Consider the following 19,302-nt stretch of genomic DNA (forward strand, 5'->3'; position numbering starts at 1 on the left):
AGAAATATTGGCCTCTATGTATGCTTTTTATTGATGATTATGAGTGGGATTAAACACTTCAATATAGTATTTTTTCTTTCTCCCTAGCTCCTTATCCCAAGTAAGCTTGTGGAACTTATCCATAACAAAAGCTTTGATCTCTTTACTGTATGGGACACGTGTTCAAGCAAATACCCCATTTACTAAACCATTTGTTAGTTTGTTGCATCCAAGTCTTCTTTCTTTTGCACAATATGTCATTAAAGACAACCTTAGGCCATCAACCCTCTTCCATTTGCTCATTTTTTTTTAATCTCTTATGACTCACACCATAGGCTCAATTTTTTCAATAGGAGCAATCCCTATTTCACTTAACAAAATAGCATAAAGGACTGCACTTTTAATTTTGAATTTGTTTGTAATTAACTGAATTTTCTCAATTTGTTTCCACTTCATGTAGGATACGCTACTCGCACATAGCTCACAACCATAGAGAATCACTAGAAGCCCAAAAAGATTTTGAGTGGTTTTTCAGTCCCATAACTCTGCCTCTCTACACCTATTTTGAAAAGCATAAAATGTTTTCCAACCCCCCAAAATTCTTCTATTGCTACAGCCATCCCAACTTAGATTTTTGTTGAAGTCAATTCTGAGGTATTTGTAATCTGCAGCTTCTTCCAAAATGTTGCCTTCAAAGTAGAACTTATGCTAGTTATGTTTTCTTTTTATAGAGAAAACCACTAATTTTTTTTTTGCTAATATTGACTTGCATCCCCACCCTTCTAGAAAATGCTCAAATGATAGTAAGTGTTATTACAAACAAAGAGTAGATTTAGCAACCAGAATAAGGTCATCTGCATAAAAAAGAAGCCTTATAAAAAACTTGCTCAAATGGATAACATCACCTCCTTGAAAATTTAACCACTCCTCAAGTTTGTCGATATATAAACCAAAAATGGTAGGATACAATGTGAAACCTTGCTTGGATAACATCACCCCCTTGCAAATTTAACCACCCCTCAAGTTTGTCAATATATAAACCAAAAATGGTAGGAGATAATGGGAAACCTTTCTTGACCCCAATATCGTTTCCAAAACTTTCAGAAATTCTTGTTGAAGTTCTAATTTTTACTTTCACCTTTTCATACAACCTATGCACAACTTTCAGAAATTCTTGTTGAAGTTCTAATTTTTACGTTCACCTTTTCGTACAACCTATGCACAATTGCTCTCAAATGTTTAGGAACCCCAAGTTTCTTCATTTTGTGCCAAAGCTTATCCCTAAGAACTGTGTCAACCGTTTTTCAGAAATTAACAAAGCAACAAAAAACTTCTTCATTTTTCTCTACACTTTTTCAATGATGTGCCTTAAAGTTATACAATGATCAATTGTGGAATGTTTAGGTCTAAATCATGTTTGGCCTTTAGCACACTTATCTCTTTCTTTGCTGATTTTATTTTCTAGCATTCTTCCAAATAACTTTGCAGACTTTATCATTATGGTCCTATAATTGGAGAGATTATTGACGTCACCACGCTTGAAAAGAGATATTGTCAGACTAGTTGTCCAATCTGTAGGGAACTCATGTTGTATGATGTTGAAAATTTTTGTAATGTGAGGTGCAAGAATCTTTGAGCCCCACTTTAAATACTCTGCTTGGAGTTCAACTAAGTCTTTTATTTTTCCAACACCCAAATTCTTGATACCCGTCTCTACCTCTTGCATTGTGAAGAGTTCAGTAATAGTGTTGACCAAGGGGGCAGGGTCAACCTTGGGATTCTGCTCATAGAATTATCTTGCATAGTCAAACCATTTAAAATTTGTAATACTATTTTCAATTTGCTTCTTTCTCAATTGGATCTCATTCTAAAATAATTTGGAATTATTTTTCCCAAGGAAGATTCGTTATTCCCTCCTGGAAACCATGAAATCGGTCTTTTTTCTTTCTTAATATCTACTTATAAGCTTTGAGCTTTATGCTATCCTTGTTTGAATCTTTCCACATTCTCCTTGCCTTCTTGCATTCTTCGTCAAACCAAGCATTAACTAGAAAACAATTTGTTTCAGACTTCTTAATTTTTGCTCTTTTGCACTTTGCAAGTGCGCTTTGAATTAAATGTGTTAATTCATGACTATGAAGGTCATGAATTGAGATTTTCTCCTTCTCAAAGAGCCTCTCTAGCGTCATTTTAAAGGTATTACAATTTACTGTAGTCAAAAGAATTCTGCCCTTTGGGAGAATTTGTTGAACACACTGTGTTTTTTACTCTAATTGCTTATTTCCAGTTCAAGAGAAACGTAAACAAATTGGCTTGTGATCTAAGGTCACAGATTCAAAACGAGAGTAGGTAGAGTATGTATGACTTCGTAGACTTACTGCTTGGAGGTGGGTCCCTTGTCCCATAAACAAAGGGGTCTCATACACCAATTTGGTGTGTGTGGAGGTGGGTCCCATACAAAGTAGTTCATAAGAAAATGCGTAAGTTAAACAAAATATATTTCTCAAACAACCAAAATAGTCTAACTACAATAACAACATTTACATGAAAACGTGTTTGTTCAGTTATTATTATTATAAGTGAAAGTTCCATCCATACATACACCATTGACACCCACTAGCCCCAATAGTGGAACATTATAGTCAAGAACACCTGCTCCTCCAAAGAAGTATACTCGCTATACGTTGTGGAAAATTCAAGGCTCGTCACAATACTCCCAAGCCTTCTCTAAGCCCAGGCCTAGCCAAAATCTTGGCTACTAAAAGCTTTTTCTATGAGTTATGAGGTTCTATTTATAACAAAGGGTGGGGTGACCCTTGACATTCCCCTTTGTGACCCTTTGACTACCCTCATGACTCTTCAACATCTTTACAAAACTCATTACATTACATAGTGATTGTCCACACTCCACTAGCGACACTTGGAATTTCACTTACAATATATTTACAAATAATACACATTTTCCACATGTACAATAGGCTAGAGACAACCTAACAAGACAAAACACCATGATTCTAAAGTTTGGGGAAGGACCCACTCATAAACCTCCACTTGATGCTTCTTGGTCAAGTATTAATTCCAATCATGGTATTGTGTGATGAAGTCCCCAATACTGCTTGATGATGTCTTTCTGATAGAAAACTCTTGCCCCCTTAGGTTCTTGGCATATGGTCTTGGAACTCGTTTCCAACTCATCCTGAAGCATGTGAAGCATATTGTTAACCTTGACTGGACCACCAATGTACTTTTGCATGTTTGTATGCTCAGCTCCAAGTCATCCCTGGTGGCCTCTCGCCTTAGCTTCTCCATGTACTTATCAATCTCTAGCCAGACTTGGTTCTTGTGTTTAGCATCAATGAGGGAACTTGCATCTGTTCACTCTCTTCCTTAGTTGTTGGTTGTTTTGGCTTATCAACATGTATTGGCATTGTTTGCTCTGTCATTACTCCTTGCCTTTCTTCTTCTTCCTGCTTCTACTTCTCTTTCTGTTCTTTCCTCCTCAACTCCTATCTTTCCTTCAGTTGTTGTTTTGCTTATTTCAATCTCAGTTCTGCTACCTAAAAGCTCTGCTTTTCTCTCTTCTTTTGTTCTGCTGTATGTGTCCTATGCTTCCCTTTTCTTCTACTACCAAAGTTGCATGCATGAAGATTGAATCCGCCTTTACTTTGCAGCTTTGTTGGTGGGCTAATCGTAGGTGTTAAGGGTAATCGTTCAAAACTAGAAACGATTTCTCCAAGCAAGGGTGGAACTTCTTCTCGGGTTTCCTTTGGTGTATCAGTCATCAACCTCCAATTTTAGTTATTTTGCTAAAATGGCAAAATTGGTTAATTTACCCAAAATATGGCAAACTTCCACTTTTCCCACAGAATCAAAAGGAAGTAAAACTACAGTTCATAACCTCATCACGTCTGCCAGTCCAAACCTTTAGCACGTTAAATATCCACCGTTGATCTCATCCTCAACCCGATGGTTGTCGCTTCTTCCACTCACCAACTAGTCCAAACGATCTCCATCATCGATCAATCTCGCTTGATCCAACGATTATCACGTAATCTCGTGTGGAATCTTGCACGATGTATAACGAGCTAAGAGCATGCGAGAAAAGTGGTTTTCCTGTGCCACGTGTCGACCGCTAAGGTTAATCGCATGAAATTTCAAAATACCACTTACCACCTTGAGACCGCACGAGATACTGCTTTCACCTACGAAGACTGCTTTTCTATTTTGACTAACGCCTGCGCTTGTTGGCACGCGATGACCGTTAGATCTATTGGATCTGTCGATCGGACGATTCAGTTCTTCTCTTGGCTTTCTCACGATTTTGTCAGCGTATCCTCTTTTCACCAAGTTTAACACTTCCGCCAAGTTTAGTCTGTCTCTAAGTTATATTCAGGATATTGCTAACTAACTCTGTGATTTCGAATACATTCAGGTTGTTTCAATACACAGTGAGTGAATATTTAAACGCGATCATGTAATATTATACAAAACTCTAATTCTACGGGGCCAAACTGGTAATCAACAACACTCAGAAATAATTCGAAGGAAATTCAACCCTTTTGGATTTGACCATTCAACACAGTATACACAGAGATACAGAGAGATTCCAAATCCATCCAAATCTCATTCTACTAATTCAAAACTTACATAAATACCAGTACATACAACAATCAGATCCTCAATCAATGGATCGAATCTGTCTAATCCTAGATACTATCTAATCTACATGATATTCTCCTCATGAATCTCAACTAGGTCTAAATACTTGAATTAATTACAAAATAATTCAAATCCCTAAATTCTATCTCAAATCCTATCTAGAAAGCTTTGTAAAGTGACAACTAAAGGATCCCACTCCTTTTCTTTTGAACTTTTTTTGTATTTTTGGAATTAAATTCGAAGTCTTTTGTCTTCAAGCCTCATGCTCTTGCATCAGACTCCTGAGGAAAAAATTCTTCATGGGCTCCTGTCCATGAGCTCTTCTACAGAATTTCCCAACTTATGTAGCATGGAATCTGTCATCCAGGTAGCATCAACAATTGGTTGATCCTTCCACTTGACCAAATACTGAAAATACTCCTGTCCCCTTGTCTTCTTAAACAATCTCTTATCCAAAATATTTTCTGGCTGCAATGCCTTTGTTGTAGGTAACTGTTTTACCCAATCAACCTCTTGGTCTTCTTTATCTCCTACTATATCGTCTGCAACATTTTCATACCTGAACAAATCAGCAACATCGAAAATTGGAGATATTCCAATATCAGGGGGTAATTCAATTTCATATGCATTTGTAGAAAATTTCTTCAAGACTATGCATGATCCAATTTTCTTCAATTTTAACTTTTTATACTCCCTTTTTGGAAATCTTTCCTTCCTCGGGTGTGCTAAAACCAAATCTCCAACCTCAAAATTAACTTCTCTCTTCTTCAAGTCTGCTATGCTCTTGTACTTTATGTTGCTATCCTATAACTATTGTTTTATCTGTTAATGTATTGCTTGAATCTCTGAAGAAAAATCTTCTCCTTTAGCACTTCTAATTTCAGTTTTGCCCAAGTCTCTTAATTCAAACACTCCTCTTGGGTGCATTCCATAAACTATATGGAATGGACTCTACCCTGTACTCCTGTTAGGAGAATCATTATAAGCATATTCAGCCTGTGCCAAAATTTGATCCCACTATTTTGGATGTTCACCTGCAAGACTTCTCAGAAGATTACCCAAGCTTCTGTTTACAACTTCAGTCTGTCCATCAATCTGAGGATGATAAGCTGAATTGAAACTCAGTTTAGTACCAAGTTTCTTCCACAAGGTCCTCCAGAAATGACCAACAAATCTGGTGTCTCTATCTGAAACAATGCTCTTAGGTAACCCATGCAACCTTACAATCTCCTTAAAAAACATATTAGCAATGTGAGTAGCATCACTGGTTTTATAACATGGAATAAAATGTGCCATTTTAGAAAATCTATCAACCACAACATAAATTGAATCATTTCCTCTTTGAGTTTTTGGTAAACCCAAAACAAAATCCATACTTACCATATCCCAAGGTCTATCTAGAATAGGTAATGGAACATACAAACCTGTGTTTTGGCTCCTTCCCTTTGCATACTGACAGACTTTACAATTTTTTACATACTTCTCCACTTCAAATCTCATCTTCGGCTAGAAATAAAACCGATTCAACTGCTCATAAGTCTTGTCTGCACCAAAATGTCCTCCAAGTCCACCACTATGTTTCTCCTTAATTAAATTTTCTCTCATAGAGCAATTTGGTCCTCCAAGTCCACCACTATGTTTCTCCTTAATTAAATTTTCTCTCATAGAGCAATTTGGTATGCACAGCTGATTTCTTTTAAACAACAATCCTTCTTGCAAGAAAAAATCCAGCCACTTACTTCTGTCTAACAAAACAAGATTTTTACAAGCTTCAAATGCCTCTTTAAAATCTAAATCTTTCTCATATAATTCTTTAAGAAAATCAAAACCCAACACTTGAATTTGACTTTCCTGAACTAGGATACTTTTTCTGCTTAAGGCATCTGCTACCTTGTTTGATTGGCCAGTTATATGTTTTAATACAAAATTAAAACTTTGAAGATATTCTACCCATTTTGCATGTTTCTGACTAAGCTTTGGCTGTTGCATAATGTACTATAATGCATGATTGTCTGAATAAAGTATAAACTCCTTAGACATCAAGTAATGTCTCCACTTTTTCAATGACTGCACAACTACATAAAACTCCTTATCATAAGAAGAATATTTCTTCTTTGATTCATTCAATTTTTCACTGAAATAAGCTATAGGTCTATCCTCCTGACTTAAAACAACGCCAATAGATTCTCCACTAGCATCACATTTCACTTGAAAAGGTTTATTAAAATCAGGCAAAATTAAAATAGGTTTTTCAGTGACATCTTTTTCAACAGATGGAAGTTCTTTTCTGCTTCAACAATCCATTTAAATGGTTGTTTATCCTTCTTTATAGTGTCAATAATAGAAGCATTGATCTTACTAAAATTCCTTATGAATTTTCTATAAAAACTAGCAAGACCATGAAAACTTCTTACCTCAAAAACACTTTTCGGTGAAGGCCACTCTATGATTGCCTTTATCTTCTCTAGATCCATCTTTAATCCATCAGCAGAAACAACAAAGCCCAAATATACCAACTCTTCCTTCATGAATGAACATTTCTTTAAATTTAGCAGTAACTTTTCTTGTTGCAGCTTCTGTAAGACATAACTCAGATGTCTCATATGTTCCTCTTTAGATCTGTTGTAAACTAATATATCATCCAGATATACTATTACAAATTTACCAATAAATTCTTTCAGCACTTCATTCATAAGCCTCATAAATGTACTAGGAGCATTTGATAACCCAAAAGGCATTACCATCCATTCATACAGTCCTTCATTTGTTTTAAAAGCAGTTTTCCATTCATCACCTTCTCTAATCCTTATTTGATGATACCCACTTTTTAAATCCAGCTTTGTAAAATATCTTGCTCCACTTAAACAATCCATCAATTCTTCAACTCTAGGTAAAGAAAAGTTGTACCTGATTGTTATTTTGTTGATTGCTCTTGAATCAATGCACATTCTCAAGTCTCCATCTTTCTTTGGACTCAACATTGTTGTCACTACACAAGGACTCAAACTCTCTCTAATCAGTCCTTTATCTAACAGTTCTTGAACCTGTTTTCTGATTTCTTCATTTTTTGTGGGAGTCATCCTGTACGCTGCTTTATTTTTCAGATTTTCCCTTGGAATCAAATCTATATGATGACAGATTTTTCTAATGTGTGGTAACTCATTAGGCAAATCATCTACAATGATATCACAATAATTCTCCAGCGTCTCTTGAATTTCAATTACCAAATCAAAAATTTTAGTGGAATTAATTATTACCTGGGTTTGCAAATCAATGCAAAATTTACCTCATCTTCTTCAATCTGCTACCAGTATTCTTTTCCACTCAGTAATAGAACCTTTGGATCATATTTTCTTGATGCATCCTCTTCTTCCACAGGCAACAATGTATGATTAATACCATCTTTACTAAATTTGTATGTGTTCTTTTTCCCATCGTGCATAGCTCCTCTGTCATACTGCCAAGGTCTTCCCAACAATATGTGACACACATCCATAGGCATCACATCACATAGAATTTTGTCTTTGTATCTGCCCAACTGCAACTCCACTTCACACTATTCATTCACTAACAATTGACGTACTTTTTGAAGTCGTGACACCTTGTAAGGTGTTGGATGTTTCTTTGTCTTTAATTTCAACTTTTCCACCACTTCTGTAGAGACCAAATTATCAGTGTTGCCACTATCAATTATCATTTGACAACATTTTCATTGAACCTTGCACATAGTCCTGAACAAAGTCTTTCTTTGTGTTGGTTCAACAACTTCCTTTGTTGGCTTTAACAAAACTTTGTTAACTACCAAATATTCCCCTTTCTCTGGTACATTTTCTTCTTCTGGCACCTTTACTGCTTCTTCTTCAGTCTAAGCAACAATTACATTTCTCTTATTTGTTCCTACGTTTTCTAGGCACTCATAGGCTTTGTGTCCCATCTTGTTAAATCTGTAACATCAGATTTCTCTTCCTCTGCCTCTACCTCCTCTTCCTCTAAAAAAACTCTTTCTACCACTTGCATCACCTTCTGTGGGCGTATGCTGATTCGAGCTACTACTAGCTCCATCTCTAGGTGTTGTAGATCTTCCTCTACCACCTTGACTTCCTCTTCTTTGGAAAGTACCTCTACTTCTGGAAAATTGCTTCCTCATGAGTTTTTTTCAGCCTTCAATACCATCTGATAAGCCTCTTCTACTGTTTTAGGAGATATCACACTTATCTCATCTTGGATCTCCATTTTGAGACCATTTATGTATCTTACAACCTTCTTGTCAGTATCTTGAATTTTTCCAACTCTTATGCTCACTTTGTAAAATTCCTTTGTATATTCTTTCACTGTCAAAGACCTCTGTCTGAGATTCTGCATCTATCTATATAATGAAAGTTGATAATCACTTGGAAAAAACTTACCTCTCAACTTTGCCACCATCCTGTTCCACTTTTTAATTGGTTTCTTACCAAGTCTCCTTCTTTCTACTTGCACTCCATCCCACCAAAGTGCTGCATGTCCTTTCAATTTTGTGACAGCAAATTTCACTCTCTTTCCTTCTTCCATTTCTTCATAATCAAAGAATTTATCCATGTCATTAATCCAGTCTATCAACTCCTCAGGGTTTAAACCTCCTGTATAAATTGAACCCTCAAGTCTGGGTTTAGATGTGGATCCCAACACTGATTTAAAGAATCTCATTTCAGGAGTAACTTCTGCAGGTTCCTCTTCTTCTGCAGCTTCAACTTCAGGCTCACTGACATCTCCAACATCTGCATCTCCTTGATTTCCCATTTCCACTGCTTCTAGTCTAGCTTGCATCTGTTGCATAGCTTCCAACACTTCAGCATTTGCAACTGGTCTTCCTCTTCTTCGACCACCACCACGTCTTCCTCCAACTCTGAAAGCCATGTTGGATTTCTTTTTCTGATCTTTGAGATCTTGCTCAGTGTCAATAGGCTACTCTGATACCACTAATGGTGGGCTAATCGCAGGTGTTAAGGATAATCGTTCAAAACCAGAAACAATTTCTTCAAGCTCAGGTGGAACTTCTTCTCAGGTTTCCTTTGGAGTATCAGTCATCAACCTCCAATTTTAGTTATTATGCTAAAATGGCAGAACTGGTTAATTTACCCAGAATATGGAAAACTTCCACTTTTCCCACGGAATCAAAAGGAAGTAAAACTACAGTTCATAACCTCATCGCATCCACCATTCCAAACCTTTAGCGCATTAAATCTACACCGTCGATCTCATCCTCAATCCGACGGTTGTTGCTTCATTCGCTCACCAACTAGTTCGGACAATCTCCACCGTTGATCAATCTTGCTTGATCCAACGACTGTAGCGTAATTTCGCGTGGAATCTTGTGCAATTTAGAATGAGCCGAGAGCACGCAAGAAAAGTGGTATTCCCATGCCATGCGTTGACCGCTAAGGTTAATCGTGTGAAATTTAAAAATATCCCTTACCACCTTGAGGTGATATACTGCTTTCACCTACGAACACTGCTTTTCTATTCTAACTAACGCTTGCGCTTGTTGGCATGCAATGACCGTTAGATCTATTTGATCTATCGATCGAACGATTCAGTTCTTCTCCTGGCTTTCTCATTATTTTTTCAGCGTCTCCTCTTTCCGCCAAGTTTAGTATGTCTCTAAGTTATATGCAGGATATCGCTAACTAACTCTGTGATTTCAAATACATTCAGGTTGTTTCAATACACAGTGAGTGAAGATTTAAATGCGATAACACAAGATTATACAAAACTCTAATTCTACAGGGCCAAACTGGAAATCAACAACACTCAGAAATAATTTGAAGGAAATTCAACCCTTCAGGATTTGACCATTCAACACAGTATACATAAAGATACAAAGAGATTCCAAATCTGTCCAAATACCATTCTACTAATTCAAAACTTACATAAATACCAGTACATACAATAATCATATCCTCAATTAATGGATCGAATCTGTCTAATAGTAGATACAATCTAATCTTCATGATATTCTCCTCACGAATCTCAACTAAGTCTAAATACTTGAATTAATTACAAAATAATTCAAATCCCTAAATTCTAGCTCAAATCCTATCTAGAAAGCTTTGTAAAGTGACAGCTAAAGGATCCCACTCCTTTGCTTGTAAATTTTTTTTGTATTTTTGGAATAAAATTCGAAGTCTTTTGTCTTCAAGCCTCATGCTCCTACATCATTTGTTCTCCCTCTGTTATGTCAAAAACCTCCTCTTTCCCTGATCTTGTACTAGATTGTTGCCTTCTGGTATTATTGTTGGACTTGCTGCCATGTTAGCGTTGACTCATTTTCTATGAGTAGTTGAGTGTCCGCATATATTGGCAAGTTAACTGGTGCTTTCTCAACTGCTTCCCTAGTATTGTTTTCAGTGGTTTCTCTTGAAAAAGTTCTCTTTGGTACCATGGTACAATTACTTCTGGAGAGAAGTGCTTCACAAGTGTGGTACTTGTGGGACAAAAAGGACACTCATGGCAAGAAAATGATAGCTCTTACAAATCTAACTTCACAGCATGATCAAGTAGCAATTAGGGTATCTAATGAGAGGGATTGCGCAATTTTAAGTGACAGCGGTGACTGACTTACTGTGAGAACTATGCATTGTGTAGTCCTAGTAGTCAATGCGGAAGCTTGATGATTGGAACTGCGCAATGCGCAGTTCAGTCTAGGGCAGGGTCTGGGAGAGACTGTGCATTGCGCAGTCTCAGTGGCCAGGCTGGGAGACTGGCTCTTGGAATTGCACAATGTGCAGTTGGAGTTAGCCCAGGATAGGATTTTCACAATTCTAGAAGCCAAGGTAGAGGGATTTAGCTCCCAGTTTGTGTAGTGCATGTAGTGATGTTTCAGATCAGGCAAGGGGAGCCTAGATCTGCCCATGGGGAGTGTGAAAACAAGAAAATTTTAAGGATGATGTGAGGATGAGTGCAGATCTATGAATTATATATGTATGCCTATGAAATAAGTGCAACTCTTGATTCAACTGAAGGAAAACGAAGCATGTGAAGGAGGTTGTCGTAACAGTGACCAATGGTGCAAAAATAGGAAAACTCATGCAACACTTGGAAAAGGAAATCTTTAACTTGAAACAATGCTTCTAAAAAGCTAAAACAAGTTGAAACGCCAGTGCTCATTCATAGAAACAATTGAAACAACATTCTCACAAGATAAACAACAAAAAGTGACATAAGGCGATAAAAGAAAAACTCACCCCGAAAAGCGATGACAATGCTCTCAAGGCTCCTTGGTCTCCTCGGGAATTCTAGAGCTTGATTATCGAATGTACAACTAAGCTCTAGAGACCTTCATTACATAGAGTTGAGAAAAATGGAATTTGTGATGCACATGCCTGAGATCAAGGACAACAATGACACTTGGCAGAAACTTCTAAATATAGCAATATGTCACCTTCAGGAAACTATTGATAGACCCTACATCCTAGGAATGCTTTTTCCCTTTAGTTTTCTTTCTTTTCCGCGGGGGAGCTTTCCATGCATTTCCATGAAAGATTGCATAATTATGGGAAGGAATTTATGAGCAGTTTCTGAGCAGAATGGGTTTTGTGCAATTTATGGGTTGAGTGGCTCTGGGTTGCCTCTCATTCTATGCGCAATTTCTCAGCTGAAGGCTCACTGTCAACTAGCTTTTTGGAATTTTGGAACTGAAGGCTCACTATCAGCTTGGACTATGCAATTCCCAAGAGCAAGGTTGGTTACCCTCAAGGATTGTGCAGTTCACTAAGGAAAACTTGGAACTGGGTTGAAACCAGGTCAAGAAATCGGCTTGTGGGTTAGACTATAAACCAAGTAAGAAAGCACAAGCCAAAAAGCAAAATATAAAGCTAAATCAAAGCACAAGTACCTGGGTCAGTGTGATATAAGCTATTGTGATTTAGGAGAGAGGCTCCAAAACAAAGCATAGGCAAAATTTTGGAGGTTGGCTGTAGCTGCTACAACATTGGCAACACACTGTAGAACTCCAGCTCTTTGTATGGACCTTGTCTCATGTAAAGCGAGTCTAACTCTTTCGAAAGTATTGTTTGATTCTTCAATTGTCATGGCTTCCTCACTAACTTGAGTTAAAGATATAGTCCCTACCATTCTCTTTATCGAGAGGACACATACCAAACCAAGTCAACAGAGTTGTTTCGATTGAGGATGAGGGGCATATTGGTGCACAAGTAATATAGACTATCAGAGTTTTAGTTTCATCTCTGGTGTTGCTCCACTGCCAGCAAGCCTGGAAAGTACCTCGACGGAGTCACTTCAAGAACACAAGCATTTCTCTGCTGCTAGCAAACCTAGAGAGTACCCCAGTGGAGTTACTTACTTCACCTCTCTGCTCAGAAAGCCTCTCTCTTCTTTTGCCTTTATTTCGTTTTTTTCATTGCATTTTTTCATTTTTAAAGAATTGTGCATAGGCACTTATTTATCTCATGAGGTAGAGGAGGGATCCCGACTTATTAAGAGTAGAAGAGGTTGTCCCTTCAGAGAATCTTGTTTATATATATCTCTGACATACTTGTTAAGGTTCCCCCCACCTTACTCTACTTTATTGAGTTGACAAGAGTTAACAAAATATAGAAAACCGATTAGAGTAAGAGGTACTAGTTAAGACTGCAAGCATTATGATTTCACCAAGACTCACTCTGAAAGGAACATATTTTCCATTAGGTATCGTCGATTAGAAAGCACAAAATATCTTCATAAAGACAGGGAATAGACAGATAACCAAATGTGATAGTTGTACAAGTCCTCTTGTATTTCATCTTGCTTGTCTCAAGAAGCCAAACATGGTTTCATGGGGAAACTAATCTTAAGGTGCATAAAACAACAAAGTAATCAAAGGAAATAAATAACCAAGTAAGACGAAACAAAATAGCATAAGAAAAAACAAAACAGGAAAGCAAACACTACTCCTACTCCTAAGCTAAGCAGAGCATGGGCCAACTCACGTGAAGTGATATTTCCAATGCAGCCACCCGTGCATTGGTTGGCCCATGTAGGTGATGGCATGACTAACCTGAAAGATATTCAAGAAAACCAATAAACAAGAACTATAAAACAATTCAAACCAAAACTATTGAAGTTTTAATGAATCTATAGAAAAGAAATGAGTGAAAGAACATGAAAGAGACCTTGCAGACGTATCATGGTGTTGTGTTACATTGCGCGTGGATGAAAAGGATGTGCACTCTTTCGAACATGACAAACAAGAAAACATGAAGGAATAAATTTTTCGTTTCACAACAGTGCTTGCTACGTATGACTCCTCCAATGCATGAGTGATAGGACCGTGTGATTCTGTTGGAGGATGTGAAATTTTTGAGCTAGATTGATTTTCAATGTGAACAAGAGAGTGATGAGGAGCATGGGGTGATTGGAAGTGGAACTGACCTCAAGGCTATGAGAACCTAACATAACCATCAGCTCGGGATGAAGTGCCTCAACAACCTTAGGGGTTTCCACTTCATCAAAAGGTGGATCATCTAAGACCGATGGCTTACAAAGATTGACATTAGGTGAATCAGAACTGTGATTAGATAAACGAGTGAAAATATCACAACAACCACGATCAAAAAATTCAAAATGGACATTGACATCTTCATGATCTAACGAATCATATAGATGGGTAGATGAGAAACATAAATTTTCACCCTCTCAATTTCCAGAAATGAAAGATGAGAGGTCAAGTGGATTCGAGAAGAAATATTTTTCCTCTCCGTAATCAAATGAAAAACTGACATCCTATGCTTTCTATGAATGATCGAAAGTGGAAACATTCGGGGATAAATTTTCACAAGAAAAATAAAAAATGGCAGAATCGCGGAAGATTTCAGGATAAAGTGGACAAGGTGCGGACAGAAGGAGGTCATCCTTCAACGCAACTTCTTTTTTAGATTCCCACACATACTCATAAAAAATGATAGTGCAAGTTGGCTTCCCAACACCAACTTCGTCCATAACGTTATCCTCGTTAAAATCACATGTGGAATTTGTAATGGATGAACAAAACACACTAAAATATGGAGGATCAAAGGGACCAGTGGATGGAGGTCAAGGGGATGAGACCGCATGACAACCATTAGGCTTGCTGTAACACCCTCCGGGGTAAATGTGCATATAAATAACATAATACGAATAGAAATACAATAAACTTATCAACCATCAAAATCCATATATACATCAGTACATTTGAGCATGAAAATCAAGGGAATTAATTTTTCATTAATAATGCAATGAACCAATAGGTGATGGGACTACCACATTCCACCCGACCATAGAGTGGAGAGCCAAGTCTCTCTTCAGCCAATCACCCTTGTACCATATTCCAAGCATGAATGCGGGACTCATAGAACACATCAAAAACACCAATCAATGTGGATGCCACTGGAGTTCTTCGCCTACACTGTGAGGAATTTGAGTGCCTCCTAGTCTCTCAGGCTTCATCGTGCATCCACAGTCTGATCCAGAGATCACTAGGCCCTACACCAAGACATACTCTCCAGGCTTTACCATGCATTCCATCCCGGACTCACTAGGCCCAACAGAGAGAAAATCCACCTCTTGGCTTTACCGCATATTCCGTCATTCACCGGCAAGGATTCCTAGGCCCCTCGAGACACACAATCTGGCTTTACCGCAACCCACAATCTGGTTCAAAGGTTACTAGGCCAGTGGCTTCATGCATCCTAAGTCTAGTTTAGGACCACTACCACCATGTGTTTGTCAATTCAGAGGTCCACCTGACTCAGCTTCGAATCCAATCCGGCCATCCCCTACAAAATGCATGAGAGAACCCATCTCATCAAAGCTATCAGGAGATAGCAAGACTAGGCTGAAAATGTTGTCACACCTGGCAAGACCCATGCCATGGTAGAAAAGAAACACATGCAATCCCATGCATGCTAAATCTAGCAAGGAAAATACACGTGCAAGTTGATACCTGCAATGAAGCCTGTTGTAGCTGCTTGATCCTGTCGTTTCCTACTTGATCTTTCCTTCCTCTTGCCTTCTTTGCCTTTCTTTCTTCAATTCCAAAGTGCTCCAAGAAAAATCTAAGCATCCAAGAGTACGAGAAAGCTCCAAAGCTAAACTAACCAAGCCTTGCACACTGATCCTCAGAATCCTTTTTATTAATGAGGCCTCTATTTTCTTCATTTTCCATTATTTTCCTTCAATTTCCTCCTCACATGAAACATGTGATCTTTCACCTTCCTTTTCTCCTAATTTCCATTATATTCATAAATAAATGTACCAAAATTCCTTTTTTCCTCTTTAATGCCTTATCCACTGCCTTTTCCAATTTCCTTAGCCATAAAAAACCAAATGAACACCCCAAGGATGTCTTACCCACCATCCAGCTTGGAATACGTGTCCCATCATCCATGGTATTTATATATTTTTACATGGAATTTTCACTAGGGCTGTTACAGAACCTTCCCCCTTGAGGGAACACTGTCCTCGGTGTTCAATGACACCTACAACCAACATGACTACTAAAAACAAAACATACTACCCATGGAGCTTTATAACATAGCTCGTTGCAGTATTTACAATGAATGACCTGCTCAAAAGCAAAACATCATGAAAACCTGACAACATACCACATACCAGAGATTTATAACATAGCTCATTACAGTATTTACAATGGTATACACATATACACATATATACATTTCCTCAACCAACAAACAAAATAATATGAATCCGCAACAAGGGAATCTGGAGGCTCACACCTCCACCCTCAAAGTAATACTAGGGTCCACCTCCTTCCCAGGAAGTCCAAAATCCATTTCAAAGTCAAATCTGCATCCAATGTCCATCGTTATAATCCTGCGCCACTTGTCCTCTCAGCGAACAATTACCATCTCATTGTTCCAGGGTGCACTCCCAATGTGCATCTGATTCCATATGGAAATGTTAATGACCAAAACAAATCCATCCGTGACCTTCCCTTCTCTGCTACACAATCCCTCAAGAATCCAGTCACCCCTTCCATGCAGACGCTCACCTTCCAAGTTCCACTGGCATCCCCATCTAGAGTAGTCCATCCCTTGGCAAGGTTTCCTCGCATTAGAAGAGGCAAAAACCAAGGCATATACCTACCTCAACACATCATACTGATCATAACATGCTCATGGAAATCAATGGACACTATTGGGTACCAGTGTCCCACAATCACCCTGCTCTTGATGTGCTTTACCAGCATATAGATGGATGTTTCAATTCCTTTGTTGTTGCTGCTAGTTCTTGTAGTCGATTATAACCACTCAACTGGGCATGTCCATTCTTCCTGTACCAAGAACATAACTTCCATTAGATTCAAAATAAATTGAAATAAATTCAAATCATACTTCATTGGTAGTTCGTCAATAAGGTACACTTGGAATCCTGTTTGCTTCCCGTCACAAGAATTCAAACTAGCATCTTTGACCAAATCAACATGTATAAAAATATCACATCAAGTTAGCTCAAAACACAACCATCATATATCAAAATCATAAATCACATGTAATCATCATAAACCAGAATCATAGATCACATATAATCATCATATACCATAGTGATAAATCACATGCATAATAAAATTGAAATAAAATGATGATACTTATCCTTTTCTCAATCCTTAGCTTCTATCTTTGTCTTTGTTCCATACGCACTCCAGACCAGTTGCTACACTCAAAAAACACCCAGTTCCTTCTCCTCAACCATGTGCATAGACACATAGTGTGTATCACACACATAGAACCACATGGTATACCACACCATGCAATACATGCATCTACACCTGACATACAACACATACACCTACACCTAGTGTATACAATACAATGCATCCATCTATACCCGATGTGGAATACCACCCAATGCATGTACCTACACAGAGTACTACACAATGATTACACATGCCGCAATACCATGACTACATGATCCATATACATAATATGCATGCCCATAACACAACATCGATGACATGCACACAATACCACACGTACACCAATACCATATGTACAACATGTACACAATACCACCTATACACTGCACTACCTGCAAAACATGTTCACAACATCACATTACACAACACCATCTGCACCATGTGTACACAACACCACATGTACACTACACCATTGTACAATGTGTACACAATACCACATGTACACAGTACCACACACACGATATGTACGTGACACCGTATGTACATAGCATCACATGCACAACATGTACAAAACACTGCATGCTCATGGAACCTTATGTACAACATGTACACAACACCACATGCTCACATCACCACTTGTACAATCATGCACACAACACCAAGTGTACATAACACTACATATCCAACATGTACATAGCATCCTCCATACACAACACTTCATATCCAACATGCACAGAGCACCATATGCGCAAACACCACATATACATCATGAAGATAGTACAATATGTATACAACACCCCATATGTAATCTTCAAACAACCCTATTTGTGTCTTCATGTAATAACATTGCATAAATAACATGGACACATGCTATGTATACACAACACCACAAGTGCACACATCATAAATGCAACATATACAACATATGCACAAAAATAGTACCACACATCCAAAACCACACTGTCCTTACCAAGAAACCTTGCTTCCAATATCTCATCCATGTTTATCCTAGAATGCCGCAGACCACACTGCTTTCAATTTGCTGATGTATCCTTCAACATTACTTGCCATAACATAAACATAGGCATAATACAAGTATACAATAGCAAATCATATCCACATGATACTGACCTCATATATTTGTCATGACTACTCTTCCCAATTGATTCCTCGTAAGACCGGGAACCTCTTCATGTCGTTCTCTGGCATAAGCAATCATTCCTCCACAAGAACGATCCCTGACAACCCTGTCAGACAGTAACATTGATACATGGATACATACATACATATATAAACGCTAGCATAAAACAATCATCACCTTGTTAGACAACGACATACATATATTCATGTATACATATATAAACATCAACATAATCTTGATCATAACATAATTACCAGAGAACATAAGGTCTAGATTAAGAGAAATTCCTTTATTCATGCAACACATGCTCAACATTGAGAACAACAATTCCCAACATAGCCAAGCCATGTGATGCCTCAAATCTATTTACTTTACCTTTTTTTGTTACCTTTCTCATGACTATACTGCTACCATCCATTTAACACAATGGACCCAGCCAGTCCAATTGACTGTCATAGCCTCACCTTCTGTTGCGCTTACTTATACATAGAGATTCATCTATGTCTTGCATCACCTGTTGGGTACCGCATATCTATCCTGATTTCCATCAACTTTCCTCTTTCCCAACCAATTCCCAAGACTCAAAACATAAAAGGCAAGGAAATAAATAAACAAGAAGAAGAACATGAAAGCCCATAACAATATGACACTACAACAAAGTGGCAAGGCCTTGCACCAGACATAAACAAAACCGCAAATGAGGCTCAAAAGACCAAAAGCACGAGACTGACACCATGACTCAATCCCCATGGTTCCCAAGGAAAGTTCAACCCAAGCCATCTTCAAGATTTCATGCCAACCTCTCTTGCCAACTCCTTGCATCATTCTCACACATGTCAACCACATGTTCAAA

This window comes from Pinus tabuliformis, chromosome 8 (genome assembly GCF_031772625.1).
Source record: "Pinus tabuliformis cultivar Carrire ecotype Pingquan chromosome 8, CPIR1, whole genome shotgun sequence".
NCBI lineage: Eukaryota > Viridiplantae > Streptophyta > Pinopsida > Pinales > Pinaceae > Pinus > Pinus tabuliformis.